This window comes from Convolutriloba macropyga, chromosome 2 (genome assembly GCF_964194025.1).
Source record: "Convolutriloba macropyga chromosome 2, txConMacr16.3, whole genome shotgun sequence".
In the NCBI taxonomy this organism is placed as follows: domain Eukaryota; kingdom Metazoa; phylum Xenacoelomorpha; order Acoela; family Convolutidae; genus Convolutriloba; species Convolutriloba macropyga.
In genome coordinates, this window is record NC_134469.1 from 14,978,959 (window position 1) to 14,996,425 (window position 17,467).

The 17,467-nt window shown below is 36.0% G+C and overlaps 1 long non-coding RNA gene across 1 annotated transcript in view; it reads left to right on the plus strand.

Moving 5' to 3' along the window:
* Positions 1–3,361: 3,361 nt before the first annotated feature.
* The window catches only part of LOC142335142 (uncharacterized), a 56,803-nt gene continuing 42,697 nt past the window's right edge, over positions 3,362–17,467 (plus strand). Inside the window, exon 1 of the long non-coding RNA XR_012758851.1 lies at positions 3,362–3,567. This is a non-coding gene — a long non-coding RNA (uncharacterized LOC142335142). The remainder of the gene's footprint in view (positions 3,568–17,467) is intronic.

Sequence of the window (17,467 nt, forward strand, 5' to 3'; positions counted from 1 at the left end):
TAGATTTTTAACTGGTCTTTAAAAGTTGCTAACAATCGATTTTAATGAAGTTCAATTTCTTTTCAATACTTGGAGAGTTTGAAAAAAAATCCGCAAAAGCACTACCTTTGCAGCCCATTGCAGCCCACTCTTACATGGCAATTTTTGTCGGGGGGGGGGGGTAATTCCTGAACATCCCTCCCATTGCAGTCCATTACAGCCCACTCTTATATAGCAATTTTAGTCGGGTGATGTAATTCCTGAAAAGTCCTCCCATTGCAGCGCACTCTTACATGGCAAATTTAGTCAGGGGTAATTCCTCAAAAGTCCTTCCAATGCAGCCCGTTACAGCGCACTCTTACTTGCTAGTTTTAGTCAGGGGGTTAGTTCCTGGAAAAACCTCCCATTGCAGCCCATTGCAGCCCACTCTTACATGGCAATTTTAATCAGGGGAAACCTGAAAAGTCCTCCTATTGCAGCCCACTCTTACATGGCAATTTTAGTCAGGGGGTTAATTCTTTAATTCCTGGAAAGTCCTCCCATTGCATTCCATTACCTCCCACTCTTACATAACAATTTTAGTCAGGGGATAATTCCTGAAAAGTCCTCCCATTGCAGCCCATTGCAGCCCACTCATACATGGCAATTTTATTCGGGGGGGGGGGGGGGTAATTCATGAAAAGGAACTCCCATTGCAGACCACTCTTACGTGGCAATTTTAGTCAGTGGGGGTTTAATTCCTGAAAAGAAATTCTCCCATTCCAGTTCATTGGAACCATTGCAGCCCACCGTTACAGGGCAATTTTAGTGATGGGGGTAATTCCTGAAAAGTCTTCCCATTGCACTCCATTGCAGCCCACTCTTACATGGCAATTTTAGTCAGGGTGGGGGGATTTCCTGACAAGTCCTCCCACTGCAGGCCACTCTAACATGGCAGTTTTAGTCGGGGGGAGGTAATGCCTGAAAAGTGCTCGCATTGCGGCCCATTGGAGTGCACTCTTACATGGCAATTTTCGTCAATGGGGGTATTTCCTCAAAAATCTCCCATTGCAGCCCAATCCTACATGGCAATTTTAGTCAGGGGGTAATTCCTTAAAAGTCCTCTCATTGCAGCCCACTCTTACATGACAATTTTAGTCAGGAGGTAATTCCTGAAAAGTCCTCCCATTGCAGCCCACTCTTACATGGCGATTTTATTCAGGAGGGGAGGTAATTCCTGAAAAGTCCTCGCATTGCAGCCCATTCTTACATGGTAATTTTAGTCAATGGGGGTATTTCCTCAAAATTATCCCATTGCAGCCCACTCTTACATGGCAATTTTAGTCAGGGGGGGGGGGGGTAATTCCTCAAAAGTCCTCCCATTGCAGCCCAACTCTTACATGGCAACTTTTGTCGGGGGGGGGGGGGTAATTCCTGAACATCCCTCCCATTGCAGTCCATTACAGCCCACTCTTATATAGCAATTTTAGTCGGGTGATGTAATTCCTGAAAAGTCCTCCCATTGCAGCGCACTCTTACATGGCAAATTTAGTCAGGGGTAATTCCTCAAAAGTCCTTCCAATGCAGCCCGTTACAGCGCACTCTTACTTGCTAGTTTTAGTCAGGGGGTTAGTTCCTGGAAAAACCTCCCATTGCAGCCCATTGCAGCCCACTCTTACACGGCAATTTTAATCAGGGGAAACCTGAAAAGTCCTCCTATTGCAGCCCACTCTTACATGGCAATTTTAGTCAGGGGGTTAATTCTTTAATTCCTGGAAAGTCCTCCCATTGCAGTCCATTACCTCCCACTCCTACATAACAATTTTAGTCAGGGGGTAATTCCTGAAAAGTCCTCCCATTGCAGCCCATTGCAGCCCACTCATACATGGCAATTTTATTGGGGGGGGGGGGTAATTCATGAAAAGGAACTCCCATTGCAGACCACTCTTACGTGGCAATTTTAGTCAGTGGGGGTTTAATTCCTGAAAAGAAATTCTCCCATTCCAGTTCATTGGAACCATTGCAGCCCACCGTTACAGGGCAATTTTAGTGATGGGGGTAATTCCTGAAAAGTCCTCCCATTGCACTCCATTGCAGCCCACTCTTACATGGCAATTTTAGTCAGGGTGGGGGGGATTTCCTGACAAGTCCTCCCACTGCAGGCCACTCTAACATGGCAATTTTAGTCGGGGGGAGGTAATGCCTGAAAAGTGCTCGCATTGCGGCCCATTGGAGTGCACTCTTACATGGCAATTTTCGTCAATGGGGGTATTTCCTCAAAAATCTCCCATTGCAGCCCAATCCTACATGGCAATTTTAGTCAGGGGGTAATTCCTTAAAAGTCCTCTCATTGCAGCCCACTCTTACATGACAATTTTAGTCAGGGGGTAATTCCTGAAAAGTCCTCCCATTGCAGCCCACTCTTACATGGCGATTTTATTCAGGAGGGGAGGTAATTCCTGAAAAGTCCTCGCATTGCAACCCATTCTTACATGGTAATTTTAATCAATGGGGGTATTTCCTCAAAATTATCCCATTGCAGCCCACTCTTACATGGCAATTTTAGTCAGGGGGGGGGTAATTCCTCAAAAGTCCTCCCATTGCAGCCCAGCTCTTACATCATTTTACCCACTCTGAACAAATTACGCCCACACTCTTACATCAATTTACCCCCCATAGACAACCCCCCCCCCCCCCCCCTCACTCTTACAACAAAATGAGAGGAATTTAGGGGGGACATCGACCCGGGTTTATCCGCTGAGAAATGTTTACATTCAGCGGCAGACAGTGAAATTTTATTAAATTTGTTTGTGGAAATTTCAACTAGGTTGATGTTTGGGTAAAATGATGTTTTCACAAATGCGTATCATCTTATTTTACAGAACCACGCTTGCGCCCTGTAAGGTAACAATAAATAAATAAATAACGTAATTTCAATGAGCATGCGTAAGTATTTCCTTTCTCGTATATATGCGTAAGTTGATGAGTTGTGAAGTAACAAAATTGATCTCGATAAGAATTACCATTTTGTTCATACCGTTAAAAAATTCAGCGAGAGCAAAGAGTGTTGCATTTCAAATTTAATTGAAACAACTGACAGGAGCTAGGGTTTTAAAAGTCACCCAGTTATTGATAAGTTTCAAGATTGACGAATACAATTAATTTTAATCGATACAAAGTTATCAAGGTTGATTAGTTAAAAATGTATTTATGTATTAGTTAACGAAATGAAATTCAAATTTATTATATAATCTATATAATTCTAATCGTTTGTCTGATAAGTATAAGTTCTTATCAGCGCTTGCGTTTTTTAATCAACTTTTAAAAACCCTACATAATTTTTTATTGCAATATTAAGCACTGTTTGACGTTGAAAGTTGAAATCCCTGCATTAAAGGATGCTTGAAGAATCGCTGGTTGTGAGCAACAAAACTGCTCCTGCTTTTGGTGCTGGCCTTGCCCATCACGCGCCCAGTATAGCCCTGCTGTGCATAGTCACATTTTGCTGCTGCTGTGGTTGTATGGCGGTAGTGAGCGAAATAGCGAGCAGATTGAATGCCGCAATGAAGAGACGAAGAGCTACCCGGTGGAGAAATATGACGTCCAGAGGTGCGTTCTTTCACCGGATGTTACCCCTTTCCCGGCATATAAGCGGGAATTACTTTCAACCAAAAATGTAATTAAGAAAAATTTCAGCTTTCAAGAATTTAATTTTGATGCAACAAACGGAAAATAGTTTCCATGCAGTTAAAATTTAACATCCGTTGACGTCAAATAACAAGATGGCAAAAAGCGCATCAGGTATAGTGCTATAATCATTGCAAAAGGCAAAAATGAAATTAAGAATTATATTGATCTTAGCCTACCATTGATAAATCCATTTGGTTTTTTTAGTGATCATCTTACGTATAGAATAACGTGAGCATGCCATAATAATGGACTAATTTTTCGTTGGAGGGGCTATAATTCATGGGGAAAGTCACTTGAAAGACTCCAAAATCTTGCCCTCCGCTCAACTTTGTATGCTTGAATGAAGTTTTTTTATATATATTTAGGAGGAGTTCAGTAAAGTCAAATCGATTGAGGCTTTAATGGAAGCCTAATTAAGTCTGTTAAGTTTCCTGCTCGCTAGTGAGACAGTTTGAACTGAATGTAGCCAACAGCTATAAATGATACCACTGTAGAGAGTCTCAATACTCTGCATGCTCGAAAGTCCAATTGGGAGGAGGTTTCACCCCTATTTCACCCCTAATTAGCGGGGATTAGGGTGTAATCCATTTTCCACTCTTATTTACCGGGGAAAAGAGTGTAAGAGTGGAATTTGAAGAAATTACACTGTTATTACACTTTTTTGTACACTCTTTTTACACTCTTAGAAAGAGTGTAATTAAGGGTGGAATGATAAAAGATTACACCCTTTTTTCCACCCTTATTAAAAGAATCAATTATTTTTACACTCTTATTTTTACACTCTAGAAAGAGTGTAATTAAGGGTGGAATGATAAAAGATTACACCCTTTTTTCCACCCTTATGAAAATAATCAATTACTTTTACACTTTTACACCCTTTTTATTTCTAGAGTGTAATTTAAAGTGGACTAATAAACAATTGCAGAAAAAGACAAACTTCACATGAAGTTCGAGTTTTCTTTAATTTTCTATTAGTGGGCTATCACAAAATAGGACTTAGCAAACCATTTTGGACAAATTTTCAATTACTTCCAAAAAAGTATCCGCGCTCGATGAGGCTTAACTTTTTCGATCACCGAACATTGTTTTGCACACGAAATCGTCAATTTTAGTCCAATTGTGCTCATTTTTGGTGGGTATGCTCCACTTTAGCCACAATTGGTGATAAAATTAAAGTTTCGGACTGACAGAACTAATTTGGACAAGTTTTTACCTAGTTCCAAAAAAGTATCTGAATTTTTTCTATCACCGAACATTGTTTTGGTGATCAAATTTTCAATTTTAGTCCAATTGTGCTCATTTTTGGTGTGCAGTCTCCAATTTAGCCAGAATTGGGGATGAATTAAAAAAAATGGACTGAGCAAACCATTTTGGACAAGTTTTCAATTACTTCCAAAAAAGTATCCGCGCTCGATGAGGCTTAACTTTTTCGATCACCGAACATTGTTTTGCACACGAAATCGTTAATTTTAGTCCAATTGTGCTCATTTTTGGTGGGTATGCACCACTTTAGCCACAATTGGTGATAAAATTAAAAATTTGGACTGACCGAACGAATTTGGACAAGTTTTTACCTAGTTCCAAAAAAGTAACTGAATTTTTTCTATCACCGAACATTGTTTTGGTGACCAAATTGTCAATTTTAGTCCAATTGTGCTTATTTTTGGTGTGCAGTCTCCAATTTAGCCATAGTTGGGGATGAATTAAAAAAAATGGACTGAGCAAACCATTTTGGACAAGTTTTCAATTACTTCCAAAAAAGTATCCGCGCTCGATGAGGCTTAACTTTTTCGATCACCGAACATTGTTTTGCACACGAAATCGTTAATTTTAGTCCAATTGTGCTCATTTTTGGTGGGTATGCTCCACTTTAGCCACAATTGGTGATAAAATTAAAAATTCGGACTGACCGAACGAATTTGGACAAGTTTTTACCTAGTTCCAAAAAAGTATCTGAATTTTTTCTATCACCGAACATTGTTTTGGTGACCAAATTGTCAATTTTAGTCCAATTGTGCTCATTTTTGATGTGCAGTCTCCAATTTAGCCATAATTGGGGATGAATTAAAAAAAATGGACTGAGCAAACCATTTTGGACAAGTTTTCAATTACTTCCAAAAAAGTATCCGCGCTCGATGAGGCTTAACTTTTTCGATCACCGAACATTGTTTTGCACACGAAATCGTTAATTTTAGTCCAATTGTGCTCATTTTTGGTGGGTATGCACCACTTTAGCCACAATTGGTGATACAATTAAAAATTTGGACTGACCGAACGAATTTGGACAAGTTTTTACCTAGTTCCAAAAAAGTAACTGAATTTTTTCTATCACCGAACATTGTTTTGGTGACCAAATTGTCAATTTTAGTCCAATTGTGCTTATTTTTGGTGTGCAGTCTCCAATTTAGCCATAGTTGGGGATGAATTAAAAAAAATGGACTGAGCAAACCATTTTGGACAAGTTTTCAATTACTTCCAAAAAAGTATCCGCGCTCGATGAGGCTTAACTTTTTCGATCACCGAACATTGTTTTGCACACGAAATCGTTAATTTTAGTCCAATTGTGCTCATTTTTGGTGGGTATGCTCCACTTTAGCCACAATTGGTGATAAAATTAAAAATTCGGACTGACCGAACGAATTTGGACAAGTTTTTACCTAGTTCCAAAAAAGTATCTGAATTTTTTCTATCACCGAACATTGTTTTGGTGACCAAATTGTCAATTTTAGTCCAATTGTGCTCATTTTTGATGTGCAGTCTCCAATTTAGCCATAATTGGGGATGAATTAAAAAAAATGGACTGAGCAAACCATTTTGGACAAGTTTTCAATTACTTCCAAAAAATTATCCGGGCTCGATGAGGCTTAACTTTTTCGATCACCGAACATTGTTTTGCACACGAAATCGTTAATTTTAGTCCAATTGTGCTCATTTTTGGTGGGTATGCTCCACTTTAGCCACAATTGGTGATAAATTTGAAAATTTGGACTGACCGAACGAATTTGGACAAGTTTTTACCTAGTTCCAAAAAAGTATCTGAATTTTTTCTATCACCGAACATTGTTTTGGTGACCAAATTGTCAATTTTAGTCCAATTGTGCTCATTTTTGATGTGCAGTCTCCAATTTAGCCATAATTGGGGATGAATTAAAAAAAATGGACTGAGCAAACCATTTTGGACAAGTTTTCAATTACTTCCAAAAAATTATCCGGGCTCGATGAGGCTTAACTTTTTCGATCACCGAACATTGTTTTGCACACGAAATCGTTAATTTTAGTCCAATTGTGCTCATTTTTGGTGGGTATGCTCCACTTTAGCCACAATTGGTGATAAAATTGAAAATTTGGACTGACCGAACGAATTTGGACAAGTTTTTACCTAGTTCCAAAAAAGTATCTGAATTTTTTCTATCACCGAACATTGTTTTGGTGACCAAATTGTCAATTTTAGTCCAATTGTGCTCATTTTTGGTGTGCAGTCTCCAATTTAGCCATAGTTGGGGATGAATTAAAAAAAATGGACTGAGCAAACCATTTTGGACAAGTTTTCAATTACTTCCAAAAAAGTATCCGCGCTCGATGAGGCTTAACTTTTTCGATCACCGAACATTGTTTTGCACACGAAATCGTTAATTTTAGTCCAATTGTGCTCATTTTTGGTGGGTATGCTCCACTTTAGCCACAATTGGTGATAAAATTAAAAATTCGGACTGACCGAACGAATTTGGACAAGTTTTTACCTAGTTCCAAAAAAGTATCTGAATTTTTTCTATCACCGAACATTGTTTTGGTGACCAAATTGTCAATTTTAGTCCAATTGTGCTCATTTTTGATGTGCAGTCTCCAATTTAGCCATAATTGGGGATGAATTAAAAAAAATGGACTGAGCAAACCATTTTGGACAAGTTTTCAATTACTTCCAAAAAATTATCCGGGCTCGATGAGGCTTAACTTTTTCGATCACCGAACATTGTTTTGCACACGAAATCGTTAATTTTAGTCCAATTGTGCTCATTTTTGGTGGGTATGCTCCACTTTAGCCACAATTGGTGATAAAATTGAAAATTTGGACTGACCGAACGAATTTGGACAAGTTTTTACCTAGTTCCAAAAAAGTATCTGAATTTTTTCTATCACCGAACATTGTTTTGGTGACCAAATTGTCAATTTTAGTCCAATTGTGCTCATTTTTGATGTGCAGTCTCCAATTTAGCCATAATTGGGGATGAATTAAAAAAAATGGACTGAGCAAACCATTTTGGACAAGTTTTCAATTACTTCCAAAAAATTATCCGGGCTCGATGAGGCTTAACTTTTTCGATCACCGAACATTGTTTTGGATACGAAATCGTCAATTTTAGTCCAATTGTGCTCTTTTTGGTGTCAATTAATTGCTGTGATAATGTAGTTTTTGATTTTGCTCAGTAGTAGTTAGCAATATCTCAATTTGTATACAAAATTTCAACGAACTCTCTAATTAGGTGAAGAAAATTTCGAACTTCTTGAAAAACGTTTGTTAATAACTTTTTGAAGAAGACAAGTTAAAAACACTTCATTGACCCATTTTATTGCCCTAATAGAGTAGCTTTTGAATATGTGTAGTAGTAATTAGCAAAAATTTGATTTGTATACAAAATTTTGAAAATCTCTCGGGGTAAATGAAGAAAATGTCCAGCTTCTTGAAAAACGTTTGTTAATAACTTTTTGAAAAAGCCGAGTTACAAACCCTACATTGGCCCATTTATTTGCCGTGCTATTGCACTTTTTGAATATCTGTAGTAATAGTTAGCTATATTTTGATTTTAATAAAAAATTTCAAAAATGTCTCGAGGTAAATGAAGAAAATGTCAACCTTCTTGAAAAACTTTTGTTAATAACTTTTTGAAGAAGCCGAGATAGAAACTCTAAATTATTCTATTTTATTGCCGTGATAGAGTAGCTACTGAGATTGTGTAGTAGTAGTTAGCAATCTTTCGATTTTTATACAAAATTTCAAAGATATCTCTGAGTAAAAGAAGAAAATGTCAAATTGCTTTAAAAAGGTTTCATAATAACTTTTTGACAAAGAGGAGTTAGAAAATATATAATAGCCCATTTTGTTGCTGTGATATTGTACTTTTTGAAAACATACAGAAGTATTTCCGATTTGTTTTATTTCTAACCGAAAAATCCAAAAAACTGTTGATTTAGGGGCAAAAATTAGCTATTTTTGTCGAACTTCGACTTAATTTTCCCAATTAAAAGCAAATAACATACAAGTTTTTGGTATCATAATAAACTAGAGTTTACGGTTCCAATGACCAAATAATTTGTTTTTTAAAGTAATGCCAAACAAGAGAATGCGAGAGCAATATAGAGGCCGAAATCAGGGTCGATTTTTGCGAAATTTTCAAATTTTCAAAGTTGTTTACTTTAATAACTCTTTTGTCACAAATCGATTTTACAAGTATGTTATATCATTTTCTTGCTCATTTAATACTCTTTACGAATATATAAGGATCAAAAAGTTTAGCTACAGTTTCATGGCTCAATTTTTCGATTTCCCAAGTTTCACTCAAAATGAGCCAAATTCAGCCAGAATGGCAAAAATCGAGTTTTGATTCCTTTGTTTTTTGAACATTTTTTTACACCAGGTTGAAGCCCCAGTTCATGCTGATTCCGAAACATATTCATTTTTTAAATTTGGTTCAGTAGTTTTTGAGATATAAGCCTTTTTCGGAGGCATACCAGGGCACCGCTGTCCAAGGGCACCAGGGCACCCACCCGCAAACCTTTTTTTTTATGTGTTCCCGTTCGATTTTCGAAATCCCGCTTACTTAGTTAGATTCTATATGAAACCAGCTCTCCAATGATATACTTTTTAAATTTCAAGTTTTGAAATGCTCACTTCATAGTTGTTCACCGTAAAGCAGGGTATGAAAATTTCGTTTCGTGTGTTGCCTCACGGTAACGTGACATGCTAATTGTGAGTCAACACAGGTGGAGACCAGATCACCTGCATCCGCTCACTGAATGGTCATGAATAGAGCATTTGAAATTGCGCAACGTATACGAAAGTTCCAAAAGCTCACACAGTAAGCCGGAAACAATTTAATTAGTTCCAAAAGGTCGATGTACGGCAAAGACGGAACGATCGAATTAGTTCCAATGGGTCGATGTACGGCAAAGAGGGAAGGAACGGTGGGTCGAATTAGTTCCAATAGTAGAGTGACTGCAGCAGAGAGCAGAGCCAGTGGCTGCAGAGAGACAATGGCTGCAGATGAGTGACCGCAGGGTCCGCGCTGTTCGATATAACGGGTTTTAAAGCTAGTTTCGTCATTATATGACCGACTATTTCAGATTTATGATGTCGGAGCATTTCGATGATGATGATATTCTTGGCGAAGGCGTTTGTGTTAGTGAAATTGCGGTCCCAGGTGGAGAGGCGAAGAAGGCGAAGAAAGAGCATTGCTTGAAGATCAAAGCAGATCGAGAGGCAGATCAGTACAATCGATCGTTTTACAGGCCACCCAAACGGAAGGTCGAGGATTTGCTGCCCTTGTCCTTCAAGTTTGTTGGGTTCGATGCCAATGGAATCCCAGTTGAAGAGGTGATGGGGCATGTTAAGCAATTGTTTTTTGGCGTTGAAAGCGTTGCACTTGGCAAACTTCGACCCAATCAGAAGAAAAACCCAGTGTACAATGGCTGGGTCAACTTTCTCGGTGTAGGCCATTGCAAGAAAGCAATTCGAGCCGTAGAAGAAGGAAAGTTTGGCAGCATGAAGGTTGTGAAGATTGGGCGAACCAAGGAATTAGCTTGTGCGCCGACGAAATTGAAGATAAAGAAGGCTCCAAAGAGGCGAACACACCTTACATGTTGGGGGCAAAGATTACTGCCTAATTACAGGAAATTCGCCAATGATGATTTTATGATTCTGAAATTTTGAATTGTTTTCCGATGTTTTGATTTGTTTGATGATTTTCATGCTTTGAACTTTGTATAGTTTGTTTATTTCATCAATTGCTTAGTTTACTTAATTTGATCAATTCGAGTCATTAATTGACTTTGTTTCGCTCTTTTTTTTTCTCTTTCTCCTTTATGATGTATGCATTTATAAATTTATAATCATCCAACACATGGCTTTTTTTTAGTTGCTTGCAGGGGAAACCCTAGATTACCAACAAGCCACTAAAAATTAGCTGTGTTTTCAATCTCATTTTTTTCGCTTATTCTAAAAATTAGTTAAATTTTATCGGGTCAAGGAGTTGTCCAAATCAAACCAAACTTGGTATGGAGCATCACCAGTGTATATAGAGTCTAAAACAAAAAGAATTTTTGGTATAGCTTGCCTAGGAAAAAAGTTAGTTTTTCATACGGAAATTTGCGATTATTTCGAATAATTAATTTTAAAAATAGGTCTTTTTCGTCGGGTCAAGGAGTTGTCCAAATCGAACCAAACTTGGTATGGAGCATCACCAGTGTATATAGAGTCTAAAACAAAAAGAATTTTTGGTATAGCTTGCCTAGGAAAAAAGTTAGTTTTTCATACGGAAATTTGCGATTATTTCGAATAATTAATTTTAAAAATAGGTCTTTTTCGTCGGGTCAAGGAGTTGTCCAAATCGAACCAAACTTGGTATGGAGCATCACCAGTGTATATAGAGTCTAAAACAAAAAGAATTTTTGGTATAGCTTGCCTAGGAAAAAAGTTAGTTTTTCATACGGAAATTTGCGATTATTTCGAATAAATAATTTTAAAAATAGGTCTTTTTCGTCGGGTCAAGGAGTTGTCCAAATCGAACCAAACTCGGCATCGAGTATCCCGAGGGTAACTAAATTGTAAAACAAAAAAAATTTTTGGTATAGCTTGCCTAGGAAAAAAGTTAGTTATTCATATGGAAATTTGCAATTATTTCGAATAATTAATTTTTAAAAAAGATCTTTTTCGTCGGGTCAAGGAGTTGACCAAATCGAACCAAACTCGGCATCGAGTATCCCGTGGGTAACTAGATTGTAAAACAAAAAGAATTTTTTGTATAGCTTGCCTAGGAAAAAAGTTATTATCTCATACGGAAATTTGCTATTATTTCGCAATAATTTTAAATAAGTATATTTGAAAATGGGTCTTTTTCATCGGGTCAAGGAGTTGTTCAAAGTGAACCAAACTTGTTATCAAGTATCCCATGGGTAACTAGATTGTCAAACAGAAAGAATTTTTGGTATAGCTTTCCTAGGAAAAAAGTTAGTATTTCATACGGAAATTTCCACTTATTCTCTTATTCTATTTTTCAAAATATAGAAATTTCATCGGATCAAGGAGTTGTCCAAATCGAACCAAACTCGGTATCGAGTATCCCATGGGTAACTAGATTGGAAAACAAAAAGACTTTTTTGTATAGCTTGCCTAGGAAAAAAGTTATTATCTCATACGGAAATTTGCTATTATTTCGCAATAATTTTAAATAAGTATATTTGAAAATGGGTCTTTTTCATCGGGTCAAGGAGTTGTTCAAAGTGAACCAAACTTGTTATCAAGTATCCCATGGGTAACTAGATTGTCAAACAGAAAGAATTTTTGGTATAGCTTGCCTATGAAAAAAGTTAGTTTTTCACACGGAAATTTGCGAATTTCGCAAATAACGAATTTTAAAAATAGGTCTTTTTCATCGGGTCAAGGAGTTGTTCAAAGCGAACCAAATTGATATCCCAGGCTACCAGTAGTATGTAGGTTGTAGTGCAAAAAGAATTTTTTGTATATCTTGCCTAGGAAAAAAGTTAGTATTTCATACGGAAATTTGCGAATTTCGCAAATAACGAATTTTAAAAATAGGTCTTTTTCATCGGGTCAAGGAGTTGTTCAAAGCGAACCAAATTGATATCCCAGGCTACCAGTAGTATGTAGGTTGTAGTGCAAAAAGAATTTTTTGTATAGCATGCCTAGGAAAAAAGTTAGTATTTCATACGGAAATTTGCGAATTTCGCAAATAACGAATTTTAAAAATAGGTCTTTTTCATCGGGTCAAGGAGTTGTTCAAAGCGAACCAAATTGATATCCCAGGCTACCAGTAGTATGTAGGTTGTAGTGCAAAAAGAATTTTTTGTATAGCTTGCCTAGGAAAAAAGTTAGTATTTCATACGGAAATTTGCGAATTTCGCAAATAACGAATTTTAAAAATAGGTCTTTTTCATCGGGTCAAGGAGTTGTTCAAAGCGAACCAAATTGATATCCCAGACTACTAGTAGTATGTAGGTTGTAGTGCAAAAAGATTTTTTGGTATAGCTTGCCTAGGAAAAAAGTTAGTATCTCATACGGAATTTTGCTATTATTTCCGAATAATTTTAAATAAGTATATTTGAAAATAGGTCTTTTTCGTCGGGTCAAGGAGTTGTTCAAATCGAACCAAACTCGGTATCAAGTATACCATGGGTAACTAGATTGTAAAACAAAAAGAATTTTTGGCATAGCTTGCCTAGCAAAAAAGTTAGTTTTTCACACGGAAATTTGCGAATTTCGCAAATAACGAATTTTAAAAATAGGTCTTTTTCGTCGGGTCAAGGAGTTGTTCAATGCGAACCAAATTGATATCCCAGACTACTAGTAGTATGTAGGTTGTAGTGCAAAAAGATTTTTTGGTATAGCTTGCCTAGGAAAAAAGTTAGTATCTCATACGGAATTTTGCTATTATTTCCGAATAATTTTAAATAAGTATATTTGAAAATAGGTCTTTTTCGTCGGGTCAAGGAGTTGTTCAAATCGAACCAAACTCGGTATCAAGTATACCATGGGTAACTAGATTGTAAAACAAAAAGAATTTTTGGCATAGCTTGCCTAGCAAAAAAGTTAGTTTTTCACACGGAAATTTGCGAATTTCGCAAATAACGAATTTTAAAAATAGGTCTTTTTCGTCGGGTCAAGGAGTTGTTCAATGCGAACCAAATTGATATCCCAGACTACCAGTAGTATGTAGGTTGTAGTGCAAAAAGAATTTTTTGTATAGCTTGCCTAGGAAAAAAGTTAGTATTTCATACGGAAATTTGCGAATTTCGCAAATAACGAATTTTAAAAATAGGTCTTTTTCATCGGGTCAAGGAGTTGTTCAAAGCGAACCAAATTGATATCCCAGGCTACCAGTAGTATGTAGGTTGTAGTGCAAAAAGAATTTTTTGTATAGCTTGCCTAGGAAAAAAGTTAGTATTTCATACGGAAATTTGCGAATTTCGCAAATAACGAATTTTAAAAATAGGTCTTTTTCATCGGGTCAAGGAGTTGTTCAAAGCGAACCAAATTGATATCCCAGACTACCAGTAGTATGTAGGTTGTAGTGCAAAAAGTATTTTTGGTATAGCTTGCCTAGGAAAAAATTTAGTATTTCATACGGAAATTTGCGATTATTTCGAATAAATAATTTTAAAAATAGGTCTTTTTCGTCGGGTCAAGGAGTTGTTCAAAGCGAACCAAATTGATATCCCAGACTATCAGTAGTATGTAGGTTGTAGTGCAAAAAGAATTTTTGGTATAGCTTGCCTAGGAAAAAAGTTAGTATTTCATACGGAAATTTGCGAATTTCGCAAATAACGAATTTTAAAAATAGGTCTTTTTCATCGGGTCAAGGAGTTGTTCAAAGCGAATCAAATTGATATCCCAGACTACCAGTAGTATGTAGGTTGTAGTGCAAAAAGAATTTTTGGTATAGCTTTCCTAGGAAAAAAGTTAGTATTTCATACGGAAATTTCGACTTATTCGCTTATTCTATTTTTCAAAATATAGAAATTTCATCGGATCAAGGAGTTGTCCAAATCGAACCAAACCTGGTATCGAGTATCCCATGGGTAACTAGATTGTAAAACAAAAAGAATTTTTGGTATAGCTTGCCTAGGAAAAAAGTTAGTATTTCATACGGAAATTTCGACTTATTCGCTTATTCTATTTTTCAAAATATAGAAATTTCATCGGATCAAGGAGTTGTCCAAATCGAACCAAACTTGGTATCGAGTATCCCATGGGTAACTAGATTGTAAAACAAAAAGAATTTTTGTTATAGGTTGCCTAGGAAAAAAGTTAGTATTTCATACGGAAATTTGCGATTATTTCCGAATAATTTTAAATAAGTATATTTGAAAATAGGTGTTTTTCATCGGATCAAGGAGTTGTCCAAATCAAACCAAACCCGGTATGGAGCATCCGCTGTGCACCTAGAATGTAAAACAAAAAGAATTTTTGGTATAGCTTGCCTAGGGAAAAAGTTAGTTTTTCATACGGAAATTTGCTATTAATTCAAATTAGTAATTTAAAAAATAGGTCTTTTTGATTAGGTCTTAGAGTTGTCCAAATCGAACCAAATTTGATATGGAGTTTCCCCTGTGTACCTAGAGTCTAAAATAAAAAGAATTTTCGGTATAGCTTGCCTAGGAAAAAATTTAGTGTTTCTTACGGAAATTTCCGATTATTTCGAATAATTAATTTTAAAAATAGGTCTTTTTCATCGGGTCAAGGAGTTGTTCAAATTGAACTAAACTCGGTATTGAGTGTCTCATGGGTAACTAGATTGTAAAACAAAAAGAATTTTTGGCATAGCTTGCCTAGGAAAAAAGTTAGTTTTTCATACGGAAATTTGCTATTATTTCAAATAATTAATTTTTAAATATAGTGTTTTTCATATGGTCAAGGAGTTGTTCAAATCGAATCAAACTCGGTATCGAGTGTCCCATGGGTAACTGGGTTGTAAAACAATACGAATTTTTGGTATAGCTTGCCTAGGAAAAAAGTTAGTATCTCATACGGAATTTTGGTATTATTTCCGAATAATTTTAAATAAGTATATTTGAAAATAGGTCTTTTTCGTCGGGTCAAGGAATTGTTCAAATCGAACCAAACTCGGTATCGAGTATCCCATGGGTAACTAGATTGTAAAACAAAAAGAAATTTTGGCATAGCTTGCCTAGGAAAAAAGTTAGTTTTTCATACGGAAATTTGCTATTATTTCAAATAATTAATTTTTAAATATAGTATTTTTCATATGGTCAAGGAGTTGTTCAAATTGAACCAAACTCGGTATCGAGTATCCCATGGGTAACTAGATTGTAAAACAAAAAGAAATTTTGGCATAGCTTGCCTAGGAAAAAAGTTAGTTTTTCATACGGAAATTTGCTATTATTTCAAATAATTAATTTTTAAATATAGTATTTTTCATATGGTCAAGGAGTTGTTCAAATCGAATCAAACTCGGTATCGAGTGTCCCATGGGTAACTGGGTTGTAAAACAATACGAATTTTTGGTATAGCTTGCCTAGGAAAAAAGTTAGTATCTCATACGGAATTTTGGTATTATTTCCGAATAATTTTAAATAAGTATATTTGAAAATAGGTCTTTTTAATCGGGTCAAGGAGTTGTTCAAATCGAACCAAACTCGGTATCGAGTATCCCATGGGTAACTAGATTGTAAAACAAAAAGAAATTTTGGCATAGCTTGCCTAGGAAAAAAGTTAGTTTTTCATACGGAAATTTGCTATTATTTCAAATAATTAATTTTTAAAAATAGTATTTTTCATATGGTCAAGGAGTTGTTCAAATCGAATCAAACTCGGTATCGAGTGTCCCATGGGTAACTGGGTTGTAAAACAATAAGAATTTTTGGTATAGCTTGCCTAGGAAAAAAGTTAGTATGTCATACGGAAATTTGCGAATTTCGCAAATAACGAATTTTAAAAATAGGTCTTTTTCATCGGGTCAAGGAGTTGTTCAAAGCGAATCAAATTGATATCCCAGACTACCAGTAGTATGTAGGTTGTAGTGCAAAAAGAATTTTTGGTATAGCTTTCCTAGGAAAAAAGTTAGTATTTCATACGGAAATTTCGACTTATTCGCTTATTCTATTTTTCAAAATATAGAAATTTCATCGGATCAAGGAGTTGTCCAAATCGAACCAAATTGATATCCCAGGCTACCAGTAGTATGTAGGTTGTAGTGCAAAAAGAATTTTTTGTATAGCTTGCCTAGGAAAAAAGTTAGTATTTCATACGGAAATTTGCGAATTTCGCAAATAACGAATTTTAAAAATAGGTCTTTTTCATCGGGTCAAGGAGTTGTTCAAAGCGAACCAAATTGATATCCCAGGCTACCAGTAGTATGTAGGTTGTAGTGCAAAAAGAATTTTTTGTATAGCTTGCCTAGGAAAAAAGTTAGTATTTCATACGGAAATTTGCGAATTTCGCAAATAACTAATTTTAAAAATAGGTCTTTTTCATCGGGTCAAGGAGTTGTTCAAAGCAAACCAAATTGATATCCCAGACTACCAGTAGTATGTAGGTTGTAGTGCAAAAAGAATTTTTTGTATAGCTTGCCTAGGAAAAAAGTTAGTATTTCATACGGAAATTTGCGAATTTCGCAAATAACGAATTTTAAAAATAGGTCTTTTTCATCGGGTCAAGGAGTTGTTCAAAGCGAACCAAATTGATATCCCAGACTACCAGTAGTATGTAGGTTGTAGTGCAAAAAGAATTTTTTGTATAGCTTGCCTAGGAAAAAAGTTAGTATTTCATACGGAATTTTGCTATTATTTCCGAATAATTTTAAATAAGTATATTTGAAAATAGGTCTTTTTCGTCGGGTCAAGGAGTTGTTCAAATCGAACCAAACTCGGTATCGAGTATCCCATGGGTAACTAGATTGTAAAACAAAAAGAAATTTTGGCATAGCTTGCCTAGGAAAAAAGTTAGTTTTTCATACGGAAATTTGCTATTATTTCAAATAATTAATTTTTAAATATAGTATTTTTCATATGGTCAAGGAGTTGTTCAAATTGAACCAAACTCGGTATCGAGTATCCCATGGGTAACTAG